The sequence below is a fragment of the Zootoca vivipara genome, chromosome 2 (genome assembly GCF_965207765.1).
Source record: "Zootoca vivipara chromosome 2, rZooViv2.hap1.1, whole genome shotgun sequence".
Lineage (NCBI taxonomy): Eukaryota > Metazoa > Chordata > Lepidosauria > Squamata > Lacertidae > Zootoca > Zootoca vivipara.
In genome coordinates, this window is record NC_142584.1 from 66,932,864 (window position 1) to 66,951,396 (window position 18,533).

The window sequence follows — 18,533 nt, forward strand, 5'->3', positions numbered from 1 at the left end:
AGTTGTTCCAGGCTTTGCAAATCAGTACAAGGATCTGGAACCTGACTCAGTACTAGATGGGCATTGGCCTAATATTCACAGATCAAGCACTGCAACAACATCCTTCCCATGCCATTTTAGTTGTGTGAATTGCAATGACTGACCCTTCATGGTGTCTCACCTCCTAACAGACTCCATTCTGATTGTCCAAGGAACAATGCACAATGGATGTAGTACCAAGGGAGATGTCGCCCCTGAGTATCCCACACAGTGTGGCCAAAGCCATCTCTAAGGAAGATCTATATCAGGCATGCCCAAACTGCGGCCCTCCAGATGTTTTGGACTACAACTCCCATGATCCCTAGCTAACAGGACAAGTGGTTGGGGAAGATGGGAATTGTAGTCCAAAACATCTGGAGGGCCGCAGTTTGGGGATGCCTGATCTGGAGGGCCAAAGTTTGTGGATGCCTGATCTATATCTTCCCAAAAAGATGCCTAAAAAGAAAAAAAGAGCAAGAATTCCACCAAATACTGAACAAGTGTTGATGCCTTTGTTGATGGGTGATGAACTGGTATTCTTTGGTACAGTGTACCTTGTTTTCTCATGTGTTCTGCTTTAAGGCACATGAGATGTTCATATAACCCAGATTATTTTGACTAGTCTGCAGGAAGTGTTAGATTTGGAAGATTAGTATTGTTCTGTTCCCCACCAACACTGCAGTTGCAGCAATTCTATGAATAGGAAAGAAAGCAAAGGTCATATCGTGTGATTGTTTGACTCTAAATATAAGATCTTACCCTTCATGCCTTTGAGTTCTCATTTTTGTTGCCAATACAATGACACCTTCAAGAGATGAATGCACTATGGTGATTTGTAGGTTGATCCGCCACATGAGCTGTTTGTTTCATGCTCTATGTACAGCATTTATACTGCTATGTTGTTGAGCTAGTAAGCAGTTTCTATTTTGGTCTCCTGGTCTCTTGACATCACCATCTCTTAGCCTTTCGCTTCCTGTGTAACTCTCTCACAATGAGATTATTTTGCTAATCCCCCAGCTAGCAACATATTCCCCGCCCTTTATTCCCTAAAACTTTCCGATGTACCTGGAGTGCAGATCCTGAAATCAAGGAGATTCCAGCCAGCCTCAGGATCTGCTTCCCACATTCCTTTATGTGCTCCAAATTAGCATACGTATTCCATTAATTGAATTCCAAATTGATCTCCATTCTTTTTTAGGCATTACATAAAAGAATAAAGAGTTTATTCTGAACGCAACACTTTGCTGGATTTATCTTCACTTGCCAGGGCCAGTATCTGCCTGTCGGAGAGATGGACACTATATGAGGACCATCTCGGGAATGAATATACCTAGCTCACAGGGGTCGCAGCAACAATGAGGCTCTCAGAGTCCTAGGCAGGAGCTGAAACTCTGAATGCAACAGGTGGTAGGTTCTGCTCTAGAGATCAGGTGGTCAGGCTCTTAGCAGTCAGTCTAATCTAAAGACCTAATACAGTGGCTATTGTTGGCATCTCTAGTTGTTCTGAGATGAAGCTGTAGGCTTGAATCCTGAGCACTTCACTAGCCTGAAGGGCTCAAGACAAGCCTTTATTCAAGGAAGCCCAAGACATTTTGGCCCTTGAGGCAAACCACAAAATGGTGTCCCACACCAGCTTCCAGGGAAGAAGGGGTGTATGAAGATCTATATCAGGAATAAAGATCTGCATTAGGATCTGCTGCCCCTGTGGATCCTGCTGCCTGAGGCGGTTGTCTCACTTTGCCTCATAGGGGGCTGGCCCTGCCTATATTACTAGGCCTTGACCAGAGTTGGTTTATGCAGGCCTCGGATTAATAGGAAAATGATCATACCCTCTAACATGTCTCCGATGGAAATAGGGACGTCCCATTCCATAATGATGATTTTATTCTTTATACCCCACACTTCTTACAGGGTTGCCCCAGCTACTCTGGGCAGGTTCCAACATATATAAAAACATAATAAAACAGTAAACATTTTTTTAAAAAAAATATACCTCCCTATATAGGATTGCCTTCAGATGGCTCGGGGGTCAGATAACGACATACCCTCCAACATTTCTCCAGTGAAAATAGGGACATCCTAAGCCGGAAAAGTGGAACATTCTAGGATCAAGTCAAAAAGCGGAATGGCTTCTCTAAATCAGGGACGTCCCTGGAATATAGGGACACTTGGAGGGTCTGAGTTATTTTCTGTTAAGGTACTCAGTCCTCACAAATCATGGATTGCCTACACCTGGGCTCTCTTGCAGAGGCTGGCAGCCAAAGGTCTTCATGGCGGCCTGCTTCATTACTGTATTAGCAACACTGAATCTGTGAGAATCCATGGTTCCAGCAGATTAAGTTTCTGATTGGCTAAAAGATCTGGTCTGGTTACTAGGCAAATTCCAAGTTATTTTTATGTTCAGGACTTCACACATATGCTCGTGCAGTTTTTTCCTAAGTGTGAGGATCGTACTGTAGACTGGGTTAGCTAATGCTATTGGGGGGTTTTCTGATTGGTAGTTTCTTCCCCTGTTTCTTTTTTCACCTACAGCCTTTTAATAAAACTTTGTATTGCTTAGGGTTGCCATATTTCAAAAAGTAAAAACCAGGAAACCACCAAAATTGTTGAGTTTTGTTTTTTTACAAAAACACCCCAAAAAAAACCAACGTGATTTTTCAATTGACTTGTCTAAGATCCAGATCAAAGAGCCGTCTTTTGAAAATTCCCCCGGACGTCTATTCCACCTTTGAAATCCCAGTAATGTCCGGGAAAATCTGGACGTATGGCAGCCCTGTTATTGGTATTCTTTTATGGAACTACTCACTGTAAATACACCACCTCAACGGTTGTGTGATTTATTTTTGGAAAGCTGTGATAGTTATCTCCAGGGCTTTGGAGCTGCTTGGTCAACTGCTACCTTGTAGCTGAATGCCTGAGGCTCCTCGGCTCTTGCCTTGCTGAATCTGAAGTGACATCTAGAAAGGTCTGAGGGTCTTCTACCACAGACTGGGAGACAATAATGAGTGGTGGCAGTCTACTGTTTTCGGTAGAGCTTTGTTGGAGCGCTTGTGGGGTGTGTGTGTGTTGTGCAGGCATCGGCCCCAAACAAGATTTTCCCGATTTCCAGAGCTTGGGGACCAGGTTCAGATACCGTATTGACAAAGGGTCACAATCTTTGAGATTCATAGTTCCAAGCCCAGGATTTCCTGGTATTAATGAGCTTTTCAGCAGCTGACTGTAGATTGTTCATTTCAGAATTAATAAAATGTGACTGAAATGCTGCAAAGAACGGGGGATGACTTTATTAAAACTGGGGGGGGGGAATACTAGATCACGTTGACTTCACTCTTCCCACATCTAAACACAAGAAGCCACAAATATGCATCTACATGGAGTAAAGCAGAAAGGACAAACCAATTCAAGATAATTTATGAGAATGCTCCAGAGATGCCTCATCTCTGTTAACTCATTTTTAGTGCTAAAGCATTTATGATTCTCCTCATCTTTAGTGACATGTTGTGGCTACTGTTTTGTGCCTGAAACCAAAGTAAATTGCAACAAACTCTTTATGGTCATGTCACCAAGACAACACTCAAGTCAACTAAATTAAATGCTCCCCAGCTGGTCTTCTCTGTCCCTGTGCGTAGGATCACACTCTTCTGCTACATTTCACTACATTAATTTGTCTCTAGCCAGGTTGTGACCACCTTAAAGGGACCCCTGCCCATTAGGTCCAGTCGTGACCGACTCTGGGGTTGCGCGCTCATCTCGCATTATTGGCCGAGGGAGCCGGCGTACAGCTTCCAGGTCATGTGGCCAGCATGACAAAGCCGCTTCTGGCAAACCAGAGCACCACATGGAAACGCCGTTTACCTTCCCGCTGTAGCGGTTCCTATTTATCTACTTGCATTTTGACGTGCTTTCGAACTGCTAGGTTGGCAGGAGCTGGGACCGAGCAACGGGAGCTCACCCCGTCAGCATAGGGTAAAAACATCCCCACCCTGTGAACAGCCCCTGGTGTGTATACAGACAAAAACGGATCTGACAAAAATGAAGCTGTGCTGATGTTAATAGCCGGGCGGGAGGTGGAATGCTGTGATACACACCAGAAAGAGAAAAAAAAACACTTCACTTTATCCTAAGGCGGTCATGGAAATACACCCATAATCTAGAAGCTAGGCTAAAATCAAGTACTATATGGGTTCTGGAATTGCTCTGCTTCATGTAACTCTCACAGTTCTGTGTCAATCTTGGATTTATTTATTTTTTTCAGATCAAAGAGAAAAGGATTAACTGGCTGTGGCAGTTGGACTTCAGCTTGATTTAAAAGGTAGATTTACCTGCGTGCCAGCACCCTTTGAATCCATTGCTACACACAACTTAACTGTGAATTGTCCATTCTCTCTTTTTGTTGTCGTAGCGAAAGCGGAGGAAATACTGCTGTTTGACAGGCTGATAAAAGGCGCCGCAGCAAATGTGGAAGGCTGATGCTTTGCAGAAATCCTAGGCAGCCCGCACTGAATCATCAAATCCCAGGAGCACAGAGACATTTTATAGAAATGTCACACAGGCCTCCTAGCATATTAATCAGGAAGCAGTGGGGAGCTCCGTGCTTTTTCAGTCAGGCCTCTGCTTAGCTCAGCGATCCACTTCTATCTTTGTGCAAGAGGTTTTTTGCTGCTTGGCTCTTACAAGTTGTCTCCATGCTCCAAAGCGTGTCCTCTTGTAGGTGGACATGCCTTCAGGACACTGACCCATAGGGAAGATCAGGCAACTAGTTATCAAACAACTGCCTAGTCCTATTCAGAGTGTAGAATTGGGTTGATAGCTGCCTGCTTTCCCCTAGATAGAAGCTATGGGCAGGGTGGGAGCTCCTCATTCATCATGTCTGACACAAAACAACTTCTTCACAGAGTCTAGTGGGGGTCCTATGTAAGCTTTGGCGGTGGGTCTGTGTTGGCTTGTTGTGTTCTCAGAGTAGGTCTGTGGATTCTGTATCAGCTTAAAGGGCAGTGAGGTTGTTCCCCTGTGGCATGTGCTTCAAGTCAAATTTGCGCATCTCATAGACTTGTAGAGTTGGAAGGGACCCCGAGGATCATGTAGTCCAACCTCATGCAATCGCTGGTCTTTGATGTGCTTCCATGTCCTCTGTCCACACTAGTGGGGGGAGAAGGGATGTCTTCACCAGATGCAGATTGCTTGATTGGCTTCCCTGCCCCAGCTCTGTGCAGCTGTCGTCTTACTTCCAAGTAAATGGGAAAGCATAAGACGGCAGCCTGACAGTGCAACCATGTGCATGGCCACTCAGAATTAAGTTGCACTGTGCTTACTAGGGCTTACTCTCAAGGACAGGGAGGGGTAGGATTTCAATTTAAGGTGGCAGTCTTAACTCTTCTTACCTGAGGGTAAGTCCAACTGAATAAACAGGGCATATATCTGAGCAGACATAGCTAGGATTGTGTTGCTGGCTATGCAAGAAAATTCATTGTTGCCTGTACTGCAAGGCAGTCCTAGAATGCTAATGAAGTGGAATGTCTGTTTTTAATGGGAAGCAATGTTTTACACACGGGGGAGGCAGGGGAAGTCAATGGGCCATGCTGCCAGCAGCCACAGCAACCATTTGGCTCCCTCCCTCGCCCTTGATGTGCCAGGGGCAAGCAAGGAGGGTAGAGCATGAGACTCCTAATCTCAGGGTTGTGTGTTCGAGCCTCACAATAGGCAAAAGATTCCTGCATTGCAGGGGGTTAGTCTAGATCAGTGTTTCCCAACCTTGTGCCTCCAGATGTTTTGGGACTACAACTCCCATCATCCCTAGCTTCATCCCTAGCTAGCAAGACCAGTGGTCAGGAATGATGGGAATTGTAGTCCGAAAACAGCTGGAGGCACAAGGTTGGGAAACACTGGTCTAGATGACTCTCGTGGTCCCTTCCAGCTCTACAGTTCTATGATTCCAAAGGATGCTCCTTGCTTGTGCCCCTAGCATGGAATGGTAGGGGAGCCAATTCGGATGTTTGGGAGGCAGGGAAGGGAGTCCAGTGCAGGGGTAGAAATAGTATTATCACTGTTAGTGTCATCATCTCCTCATATACCCCTAATTTTGACATAAGCTGCAGGTGGTGAGCAGGTGGGAAGTGGCATGCTCCTCCACAGGAAACACCTACGCTGATGTCAGGCATGTTAAACCACCCACCTGCAGGAAACCTGCAGAATCAATGTAGGTACCATTTTCAAGTTGGATTGAAGCTGACTTGAGGTAAGGCACATAAAACTATGTGTTTAACAAGAAACGATGAGCTGCCTCTTGATGTCACACAGTAGCATTGTGTGAACACAGATCCAAACATCTGTGGTGGGAGCGCACTGGAGTCAGAGTAAATAACATTGTGTACACAGCTTGGCTCTTAGTAAAATCAAGGAAATGTCACTCAATATGGCAGACAGTTGGTTGCTAGGTAACCACAAAGTGCTTCCTTCTTCCCCTGGGACAAAATGGGTGTGATTATGGACATATTCCGACTTCAAGAAAGAAGGATCATGGTGATGGAGTATTTAGTCCTTGAACCAGGACAAAAATTATTACCATATGTGATGAATAATACTGCACGTGATCTTTTTTTGTTCTACACACCAAGAGTTCTACACACCAAGAGATGGAAACTCGGTGCTAGCCCTGCAGCAATCACAGAGTTTTGGGTATAATAACAATTTATGTAACTCTTACTCAGGGTCAGTGCGGCCATAAAGCAAGGAGAAGCCAACTGCTCAGGCCAGAGCCCCAGAGTGATTTGTGCAGTCATCCAGTGTCCACTATGAGATGCCACATCATTGCTTCTGGCCCAGCCAGAACTTCCTTTGGGACAACTTCATCAAAGCCACGCTGGAGGGTCAAGCAACCTGCTGGAATGATGCCTCGTGCAAGTTCTGTTGCCTTCAGCTTGTGCAATGAGCTCTCTTGATCCTGGCACATCTCTTCAATGCATGTAAGCATGTTTATACTGCAGCCTTCAGAAGTCATTCATGGGACTGTTTCATTGTTTATGGAATGGGTCTGTTTGCATAGCAGCCGTTGTGATGCAAGCTGATCTTTTTGTACATGGTACAGATCTGGTGCCATGAAAGCTGATTTTGTTGCACTTCATACAAAGAAAAAGTACATCTAGTCTTTCCAGAATGTCTCCCAGCTGGTCACAGATGAACACTGTGGTAATTTCCCATTGATTGTCATACCACAATATTTCCAAAATCAGAAGGTTAATCTGAACATTGTTGCTGTGGGATCCACATAACTTTAGATAACACATATAACACACACACACACACACACACACACACACACACACACACACACACACATATATATCCATGAAAGATGTGTTTTTGGGAGGAACCAATCATTTTGGTTTTTTCAATCTATTTAAATCATAGAACATCTGTCGGAAGCAGCAGCATGATGAAAGGGAGCAAGGGGAAAAGAGATAAATCTTTTCTTGCTAAATCAGGGGCCGACAGCCAGCTCACAGCAGCAGTGACTGAACTATGCTATACTCCTTGAAAAACAACAAGTTGGATGTCCTTTTCATTTGTGACTTTTGACTTCTGAGTCATTTATTTCCATGGTGACCTGGTGTCCTTTTTTTCTTTTATTTGCTGAAACTGGATGTTGCCCCATTGACTGTCTTAAACAAGACTCTAGCAATCTAAAAATAAGAGTAGTGTCACAGAAAGGATTGAAATCGTCAGCCTTTGCTGCAGAAGTGGAATTTACCTAGTAAGTGACTGCAGAAAACATGTGGACCTGCCACTCTTTTAATTGTTGGTTTTCTGACCAAACTGCGCGAGGCAGTGGAAGATAGAAGTGCCTGGCAGGCTATGGTCCATGGGGTCATGAAGAGTCAGACACGACTAAACAACTAAACAACAACAACAACAACAAACAACATTGCTCTATTCTAGGCATAGGCAAACGCCTGCCCTCCAGATGTTTGGGACTACAATTCCCATCATCCCTGACCACTGGTCCTGTTAGCTAGGGATGATGGGAATTGTAGTCCCAAACATCTGGAGGGCTGGAGTTAGCCTTTGCCTACTCTATTCCATGTCCCCTGAATCCAATAGCAGGCTTGATTTTCTTTTCTGGCAAGGAATTTAGGCTTTGGCTTTCAGTTGGTGCCTATAATGGGCTGATGCCTGATCAGGAGCTCTTCTCACAGTTCCCCGTGAATAACACGCCCCCCCCCGTGTATAAGATGCCCCCTATTTGGGGGGACTCAAAATTAAGAAAATGGGGGGGGGGAGATTGCCCCTGTGTATGACTAACCCCCTTAACATTATTTTAAGTAAAACACCTAGTCTTATACACGGAAATGTACAGTAGTTCTCGGACATTTTGGCTCCCAAATGCTGCAAACCCAGAAGTGACTGTTCTGGTTTGTGAACTATTTTTGGAAGCCGAATGGGGCTTCCAAAGCTTCCGATTGGCTGCAGGAGCTCCTGCAGCCAATCAGAAGCCGTGCTTTGGTTTCCGAACATTTTGGAAGTCGAATGGATTTCCAGAACGGATTCTGTTTGACTTCCAAGGTACAAGTGTAGTGCTAAGCAGATTACTCTGTCAGCACAAGCATTTCTGCTTCCTTGATGGAATTATCTACCCTCTCCTACCCCCATGTGCTGTTCTGGTGGTTCTCCTAATCCCCCTAAGAGCCAGTTCCAGGGGGCATACAGGGAGAAGAGAGAGGAGGGCTCTATTGCACCAATGGAAGTCACTGTGCAGACATCTGCTGGGCGGTGGGTGCTCAATAGACAAATCCCCCCCTTAGTCTGTTTTTAGTCCCTCTGCCAGTTCTAAACTTTAATTTAAACTAAACTCTGAACTGCCCTTTTAGGAGGGTTGTGCAAACAGAATAAAAAATGCTGGGCTTCTCAAAATAGAAAACATAATCTTCCTGGCTCAGTGACTTTTGATGTAAAAGTACTGTGGAAAGGACAAGTGTTAGAGGGAGGAGAAAGCGGCAGCCTACAAATCCTTTGCATCATACCTGTTATGGAGTCCTACTCAGCCCTAGTTCTTTTGGCAACTCTTCACCTCCATCACCAGTCTTAAGCAGGAAAGCATTAGAAAGTGATCAGTCAGTGACCTGGAAAATCATCCTGTGTCAAACAGTCAGCCTTTACCAAAACACGATCAAGTAAGGTTGGCAGGAGGACACCAGACTGGGGCAAGATACCTTAGTGTTTGGTGGCATGGTACTTACGCCGTCTACTTTTTGATGAGGAGGACCTAGACTGTGGAGAAAGGTAATGTTGCCATGGCTACTACACATTAAGCTTGCAACTCTTGGCTCAGTTTAGGGCCACTGCCTGCCGTACATTTTGATTCACAGGGGAAATCTTGGGAAAGCAGCCATGTTCCATTGGGCAGCATTATCCAATGACAGGTCCTGACAGAGCAAGGTTTTCTATGGGGCTTTGTGTGGGGCTTCAACCTCCCTCTCATGCACATTCTCTCCAAACCTGCTTCAGAGGGTTGAGGGAAACCTTAAAACATATTTAGGAGGTACTGGGGAGGGGGGCGGAGAGAGCGAGCTGTGTGTCCCATAGTGTGAGAATGTTCAGGGATGCAGGAGAGGATATGTTGTTTGATTATATCCTTTCCAACTTGTGTTAACAAGTTCTACAATTTAGTCGAGTAACATCTCCCTTTTTAAACTTGCACAGCGGATGCGTTTGCTCAGGCTCACTAAAGCCTCTAAAATAAGTTACCTGGTAATTTCCCCTTTAGTCTCTCATAAAAGAAATAGACACAACACAGTCTTCAATAAAGGGGGGAAAGAGTTTACTCACTCACTCATTCTGTTCACAGATGAATCCCAGAAGGCAAACTTAAGTTACAAAAGTAATATACTGTACCTGGAATCTATCCCATAAAGAGATAGTCCCTTTGTCCTCTCTTGGCTGGAAGCTGGAAGCCAAGAGAGCATCTTAGTCAGATGATGAATAAGACGAATGTAGTCAGAGAGAGAGATGGCGGCTCCGCTGAGGTATTTTGTTACCTGCATAGGTGAGGTCACGCCCACCTCTGGTCACATGTAGAGGAAGTCTGTCCCAGCCTAGGAGGAACATCCAGACATCCCCTTTTTATGTCCACTCTAGGGATGTTGTACTTGACTGCTCTGTGTTTCACATCCCACACATAGCACAAGTGGAAATCTTTCAGCTGACAGGACGCCATACTCAGCACTACTTTTGGACACAGCCCATAAGTTTCCTAGGGTGGGCAACTGTACAAGTTCTGTGGCTCCACATATGCTAAAGTAGTCCAAGGAACACCACCAGCTGAGAAGGAAACCACTGCAACCCATTTGGGTCACTGCCCTGTACACACTATACCTTTAAAGCACATTGAAAGCACAATGACTCCCCCCCCCCCTCAAAGAATTCTGGGTTGCTGGGAATATTAACTCATGGAATCTTTGCTTCCTCAGAAGCTTTCAAGATTAGCCTCTGCAGGGTGCCTTTTAGTTCAGACTTTTGGTCCCTCTAGCCCAGTGTGATTATCTGACTTTGACTTGGGTAAAGGTCTTTCCCATCACCTTTTACCTGGATTGGCCAGGGAATCAAACCCAAAGCCTTCTGGACCTAAAGCAGCTGCTCTACCATTGAGCCACAGTCCTGGTTTTAAGTGTCAAGAGAAGAGTTGGTGATGGCATTCCATCTGTGCATACATTTCTTGATTCATGCAAATAACTTCAAAAATGCTTCCTCTAATGCTAAGTGATAGATCTGCACTGCTGTTGCGTCATAGGTAACACCTTTGAGTTTTGCTTTCTTGGTTGCCATGAATGGGCTTATCACTATGGTTTCAGCTGACAAACCAATGGGTAGTCAGACAAAAGAACGTTATTGTTCCTTAATGACTGGGGATGTTTTCCTTAATGACCTGGAAATCTCTCTCCTCTGCATTCAGAATGTGACACTGATCAGTAGAAGTCTGAAACCAAAGAGCACAGGAAGCAGAGCCGCTGAATTTAGATGGAATAGTAATAGCAAATGAAGCATCTGTAGGGGCTGATACAAAAACGTATCAGCATTTTTGCTATCTGTTGTAGGATATATTCATTATATAAAAATTATTAAACCAATCAGACAATTTGGCTATCTATATACATACATAGGGACATGGGTGGTGCTGTGGGTTAAACCACAGAGGTCCAGTTGCAAACGACTCTGGGTTTGCAGTGCTCATCTTGCTCTATAGGCCGAGGGAGCCAACATTTGTCCACAGACAGCTTCCGGGTTATGTGGCCAGCATGACTAAGCCACTTCTGGCGAACCAGAACAGTGCACGGAAACACCGTTTACCTTCCCGCTGGAGCGGTACCTATTTATCTACTTGCACTTGACGTGCTTTTGAACTGCTAAGTGGGCAGGAGCTGGGACTGAGCAACGGGAGCTCACTGTCGCGGGGGTTTGAACTGCCGACCTTCTGATTGGCAAGCCCAAGGCTCTGTGATTTAGACCACAGCGCCACCCGTGTCCATCCATGCATGTACACACTGCCCAGGCTTAGATTGCTTTGGTCCTCCTCACACAATGGTTTGACTTCACCCCAGAGGTACACACCATTGACCATTGAGACAGATGGCAACAACAACACAGGTGCTCCCTCTCTTGTTGTTGGCATCCATCTGTCTTGGGAGACAATGGAAGAGTGCCTTCAGGGGGTGGAGAGTTACAATGTCTGCTGTGGCTAGAGAGACAGAGAGAGAGACATGTTTTGTTGCAGCTTGGGGCAAATGTTGGCAGGGCAATATAAAGTGTGACTTTTTAAAAGTCAGAGTTTTGCACCTGTGGAATAGCACCCTGTTTATCATATCTGTGGAATTACTTACAGACAAGGGTTATAATACTCACAGAACGGTGTGCCATAATTCTCATTTAAAGAATGTCTCTCTTTTTCAGCCAAACAATTCTTGATCATTCACACAGTTCTGTGCTTTGCTCTTTTCCAAAGCCTTCATCATGGGGGAGGGGAGAGAGAGAGCACTCTTACCTGATCACAGTTATTACTGTCAGGAAAACTGTTGTAAACTCCGATCACTAGGGTGCACATGGCAATATAGCTACAGTTGTGTTCAGCTATAACAGTATTATTTAGTAGGAAGATACGTGGAGCCAAGTCTGATACAATAAGAAAGCAAACAGGCAAGTGAGTCTTAGTTTGCACAAACCCCTGGAGTCATAAATCTTCAGAAATAGGCATCTGGGGTTTTTTGTTTTGTTTTGTTTTTTGTTTCTTTTTACAAACAACGGCTACCTATTCTGATGTCTGCCTCCCATATAAAATTGCAGCTCCTCTCCAGCTCTGAAAGTACAAACAAAAATCAGCAGCGATGCTATAGTTAAAACGAATCTGCTTCCCCAGAGCAATTAGACAAGATTTCACTCTCATTCTGTTCTTCAGAAGGGACACATAAAATCAACAAACCTGATTAAAATGGGATTTCCAGACTCTGACGTCAGAGGGAAGTGCAGCCGTGTGCTTCCTGAGACCCTGCTGCTCTGGCTGCTTTGAATAAGAGCCTCTGCATGGCTTTATTGAGCACATCAGTAAGAAACTGCCTGGGAGGAGGTATAAATATGTATAAGGCAGAAATAAATTGCATCAGTGTGTGTGTGCATTGAAGCTAAAGGAGGATTGAAGAGTGTTCTTGAAGCTGCAAGGACATTTATGTGTTTTTGCAACTGAATAGAAATATGGGCCTTAATCATCATAGTACTAGAGCTGCAAATCAGTATTACTAAAGGATGCGCTCCTTGGCTGTGAGGCTGAAAATTGCAGGTGGGGGTTTGCACATACCATGCTGAAGATGTGAGGAAACTGCAGGGTCAGGTGGGAGGAAGGGGGCATGTGACTCTGCAGAGCCAGTGCACTTCATCAGGTGGCCCACATGCCTTCCTTTGCAGGGGACAGTCCTCTGTTTACAAAGCTGTCATGCCAAGTCTAAGAAGGGAGAGCAAGAGGGGCCTGGAAGATGCCCACCAGCAGGTAGATTCTGAAAAGCAGTTCCCCCCACTATGGTGAGATCATGTACTGCATTTCTGTTTAAATTATGTACTTATTTCTATATTTCCATCCGTACCTATAAAGTAGCATATGGAAATCTGTGCCTTTGAAGGTTGTTGTTTTTACATCTCCCCTTTGTTGGTGCTTGCTTTGGGTTGGTTGCTGAAATTACACAAAAGGAAGGTTGACAGAGAGATCCAGAAACCAGCCTTCTGGTCTTATCCTCCTGGACCATATAAAACGCACACAGCTGCACAAGTCAGCCTGGAGAGGAAGCATGCTTCTTTACTCTGAAATGCATGTCACCCAGTTGAATGGGGCTTTACTCCCGAGTAAGTGTGATTAGGGCTGTACCTCACTTTGTTCCCGTTCCTGTGCAGCAAGGCAACACCAGAACTTTTCTCAAGCTTTTTCCTGGGATATGCAGGAGTCTGCTTGGCCCTGTTTAAAGCCTCCACTTTTCTTTCTACCTGCGAAGGAGGCGTTTCACGCTTCTTCCCTCTTCTTTCTCCGAGACACTGCAGTTTCTTGCAGAGTCCCTGGAATGGGACCTCCCATGGAGCAGAGGAAGGGGACCCAACAGCCTTATTCAGTGCCAGATTTATGTATAAGCTAAACATGCTAAACATGTTAAACCACAGAGCCTAGGGCTTGTCGATCAGAAGGTCAGCGGTTCGAATCCCCACGACAGGGTGAGCTCCCGTTGCTCGGTCCCAGCCCCTGCCAACCTAGCAGTTCGAAAGCACGTCAAAGTGCAAGTAGATAAATAGGTACCGCTCCGGCGGGAAGGTAAACGGCGTTTCCGTGTGCTACTCTGGTTCACCAGAAGCGGCTTTGTCATGCTGGCCACATGACCTGGAAGCTGTACGCCGGCTCCCTCGGCCAATAACGCGAGCTGAGCGCCACAACCCCAGAGTCGGTCACGACTGGACCTAATGGTCAGGGGTCCCTTTACATTTAAACATGCTATAGTTTAGGGTCCCACTCTCTTGGGGGCCCCCAAAAATTTAAGGGGGGAAAACTGGATCTACATTTCCAAAATAAAATAAAATAAAACCTACATACAAATAAAATAAAACCTACATACAGCAACAGTGTTTTGTGTTGTGAAGGCTCCTATGATGTAAGTAATACACATTTTGTTATGTGCAAATGGCTTTAGGTCCATAAAGTACCATATAGCATATATTCAAAAGAAAAATTTGTTGTTGACAAAGGACAGCTGGCCATATAAAGGGCCCCATTACCTTCAGTAGCTTAGGGTCTCATCAAACCTAAATCCGGCCCTGGCCTTATTGGATCAATCCAACCGTTCTTACCTTTTTCCCTCCTTCTGCTGCAGCCGGCATTGCTGCTGCGCCTATCACTATGTCTTATTTTCAGGGTATGGCTTATATTCCTTGAATGCTTGCAAATCCTGCTATGGCTTATTTTATGACTGCATCTTAAAATAGGGGAAACAGGGTATTTAGCCCCATCACATTGCCAGACACAGGCGTTTCAAAGGAAGAGCCCACGAGTGCCAAGGTCACAATGGAATTCTCCACCCATACCAGAGCTCCCCAGTGTGCACAGACAGACACTGTGAACAGCAGCAGCCGTGCCTTGGCCAATTTGACTAATATGGGTTGATACTTCTATCCACCAGTCTAATTTGTCTAGGTTTTTTAATATATATTTTTAAAATCCAATTATATTGTCGCAACTTGGAAATGGCTTGTTAGCAAGATTGAGTGTGAGAGGAGGATAAGAGCTGTGACAAATGAGAAATGGACACAAATGACGGCAGAAGAGAAAGCAACTCACTCCCGTCCTCTGATGCCTGCATGGAAACCTTTTCTGGAAATAGGTGAGCTCATTCTCTTGCCCCCAATAAATCTGCGAATAAAGAAAAGCAAAATGTTGGAGTCATGCCAGTGCCTTTAGGTAGGGGTGTGGAAGGAAGCCCCAAGAGACCCAAAGTGCACCCACTTGCATAACCAGCTACCCCTGTATAGATTTGGAGAAGCTGCTGGAGCATCAGCATAAAAAGTGTTTTGGTGCGAATTAAAAGCTGCAAAAAAGGGGGGGATTAACATTGTGCTAAAAGGGGGTTAAAATTACCAATTTCATTTAAGTGCTAGTGCATTAATATTTTAAAAAATAAAATATAGGCAAAAGGGCATTCTAGCACAAATTAAAAGATTTTAAAAATATAATGCTGATAAAAAGATGTCAGTGGGAGAGGAGCACTTTCCCTACCCCCAATAGATCACTGCAAAATTCACATCCTTAACTGCTCCTTCTCCAGTTCGGAGAACTATCGGTGTCACCTAGTAGGGCTTCTTAGCTATCCTTTTATGAGGTTTAACTTCCCCTCCCCTTTTTTTTACTGGGTAAGTGTAATCCAAATGCAATGCCTACATATTGTATAAAATGTGCATTGAGCTTAGTTAACGCCTCCCACTTTCGCTCCCATGTTTACTGCACATGCTTCCAAACAGTGTGTGAAAACGCCGTCAGGCTTTGCGCATATACGTAGTAGGCCTATAAAACACCCCCTCCCCCCCCCCGGGAGGGACACCAGTGGATCATTTCCTTGGCCTGTGAAGGGAGTATTAAACTGCAGTTTAAAAGGGATCACGGGCATTAATGAGATCTGACTCCACAGAGTAGTGGTGGGACCTTTTGCTGATGTCATCACCGAGTTGTCATGGTTACAGAAGAACCAGCTGTTCAGAGTAAAAGCTCCAGGTACTGAGGGAAACGAGGCAGGGAAAACAGTAACTAAGCAGAAAGAGGAAAAGGGGGGGGGACACGCACACACAAAAAGGCCTCTCTCTCACACAGAGAGAAAGGAAACTGAGTGTAGATTTGGAAGACCAGATCTGCTAGTCTTCTGCCAGATGCTACCGAACTGCAAAGGGCAAGAATAAACTGTGTTATTAATTGCCATTCATTAGTAACAATCTTCCAAGTAGTATAAATCAGGAAATAAAAGCTTGGTGATGTAAATAATGTTATATAATCTGGAATACTACAAGATTCCCCATTATAGGAATGTAAAACCAACAAGTGATGTATATATTTATCAGTAAGCAAAACTTGGCCTAGCCTGGGTTGCCAAGTCCACCTAGAGATTGTACAGTGGTGGATTTATAGATATGCACAGAATTAGGCCTCTCTCTCGGCAGTTGGGGGTTCCAAAGGTATCCTCTCTTTTAACAATATTGTTAAATGAGAGGATACCTTTGGAACGTGACTACAAACAATGAACTGGCATTGTTGAATTCACTAACATTTTCATTTGTTGCCTTGTTCACACTTCTCCTACACCCCAATTAAAGTCAGTGGAGGGTGGGGCTCACCAGCCCAGCCCCCATGAAGGCCTTCGCTGGGAGCCCTGAACACCAATGATTTCAGCTTCAGACTAAGGGTATATTCACATGTTAGTGATATATATCAATGCAGAAAATAGAAGTTGAGCATTCTATATTTTCACCTTGAAAATGTTTTTCTATGCAACCCATCCCCAGGTATAATTTTCACCATGTTTTTCCTGGAAGATGCTCAACAGGTGAGGCTTTCCTCCCTCACTGAACCCAATACAGTACTGGGAAATGCAATACCTGTTGGATTTTGTTTTGAATAGTCATTACTTTAGTGCCAGTCTAATGTAAACACTGTCTGTTTAAGAGAAACAGGTGCAAGCGTTTCTCTTAATTGCTCACAGGTGTGGGCTCTGTTTTTGTATATAAGGCTCTGCTAGAAAGCCTTCTTCATCTCTTGCTAGATCTTGCAGTTTGATACATCTCGTTATGGATCACTCTCTGTTTGTTCTTAGTTTAAGAGATCCCCTTTAGTTAAACCTTAGTATAATTACTTTGTTTGCTGATAGTTCTCGGGTAGTTTAATGAGGGTTTTTGTGGGAGGTTTTGGATGTGGGAGAAAGTATTTATATTTAGTTTAAAGCCTTTAGAGTCAGTTTGTTTTTTACGTTGAAGAAACCCAACAGTTAGTTTTTCACCTGTATGCTTTGACAAGCATACAGCTAGTAAGGGGTTTCACACAAGGCAGATTATACCTACACTCTTGGTGGTGTTTTGCTTAGCTAACGGCGCATACTCTGCGTGAAGAATACTTTAAGGGGCCACTGGTAACTGGGTGATTTGTGTTTAGTACCCAGTCATTCCCAATATTATTTTTACTTTATATATTACATTCCAATAATACCTGCTGAATTGCTGCCTGTTAAAGGCACAGGAGTCCTCCTGGGAGCAAAAAAAAACCCCGACAACTATAGACAGGTGTGAATTGATTTCTTTTGAGCTGCAAATGTAGAAATTGCCAATTATTTCCAAGCAGCAATATTGGAGAGTGTGTTTCCATGGCTACCTGGCAAGCAGAAGCACTGACGGGCCTCTGCAATACACACTAGAGCTGCTTCAGCTACTGTTCCTTTTACTAAGGTTGTTTTAAATACACTCAGCTTTCTTCTCTGTTCCCTCAAAAAGTAATGGAAAACTGGGGAGATTTGCACCCCCCCCAAAAAAAAAGTAGTAGTGAAGGGGTATGTTTACTTTAGTGGCTTGAAACACAGTGAAGTCATCCTACCAGCCCCCTGTGTTTCAAGATGCATTTTCATGGAGTTTTTCATATGAAAGAGGGGGCAGAGATGTCTTCATCCCACACAAATGGCCTCCTTGGTTTCCCTGCCCCTGCAGAACCCCTGGAACCCGGTATAATTCATAGCCAAAGCAGCTTTTAAAGCACTGAGAGGCGTGTGGCTGCCAGGACAGCCTTGGAGCAGCCAGCCTTTTTGCCACCTGGACCCTGTTCTGTGGGAGAGGAACCATCCACAATGGAGTCAAGGTTGTGGTGGCTGACCTTGCATATAAGCAAGACCTGGATGTTAGTCTCACCCAACTGTGCCCACCCAGGTTCCACTCCAGCATCAAGGCCTCAGGGTTGAGGAGGGTGGGCTGCTGCTGATGTGGCGTTGAGGACCCCTGTCCCAAACTGTAGGTTATCTGGAGCACCTCAGGACTTCATGGGACTCTTCTGCCTTAGGCAACTATGCAGGAGCAGAGATTGAGCAGGCGAAATCTCCCCGTGGTGTCTCTTTGTACCAGGAAAAGCTTCAAATATGATTTTCTGCTATTACAGGAATTCTGCAAAAAGAAAAAGAAAAAAGGTCAGGTTGTGGGGGGAGATGGCATCTAGTTCAACCTCCTGCAGCAAAAGGATTCCCTAACAGAATATGGCAGGTGTTTCAGTCTCATTCTTAAAATGTCCAGGGAAAGGAGTTCCACATCTTCTCAGTCCAGCTGGCACTCAAGGTCCTTTTGAGGGCCGAAATGAGTGCATCTGTCCTTCCTAAGGTTCCAGTTCTTGACTGGCAGTAGGCAGCAGGGAGGGTTGAATAAGACTCCCAGATTATAGCAGATTTCTTCCCCCCCCCCACATCCATAATCAAAGCCCGGTCCAATTT

The 18,533-nt window shown here is 44.8% G+C and overlaps 2 long non-coding RNA genes across 2 annotated transcripts in view; one reads left to right on the top strand and one right to left on the bottom strand.

Annotated features, from left to right (window-relative positions):
• LOC148686900 (uncharacterized) overlaps positions 1–7,586 on the top strand; it is a 30,005-nt gene extending 22,419 nt beyond the window's left edge. The window contains exons 2-3 of the long non-coding RNA XR_015948442.1: positions 4,274–4,330; positions 6,726–7,586. This is a non-coding gene — a long non-coding RNA (uncharacterized LOC148686900). The remainder of the gene's footprint in view (positions 1–4,273; positions 4,331–6,725) is intronic.
• Positions 7,587–12,484: 4,898 nt separating this feature from the next.
• Positions 12,485–18,213, bottom strand: LOC148686901 (uncharacterized). The gene is made up of 3 exons (XR_015948444.1): positions 17,965–18,213; positions 14,870–14,941; positions 12,485–12,618 (listed from the first exon to the last, which is right to left on the bottom strand). It is a non-coding gene; the product is annotated as an uncharacterized LOC148686901 (long non-coding RNA).
• Between the last annotated feature and the right edge of the window lie 320 nt (positions 18,214–18,533).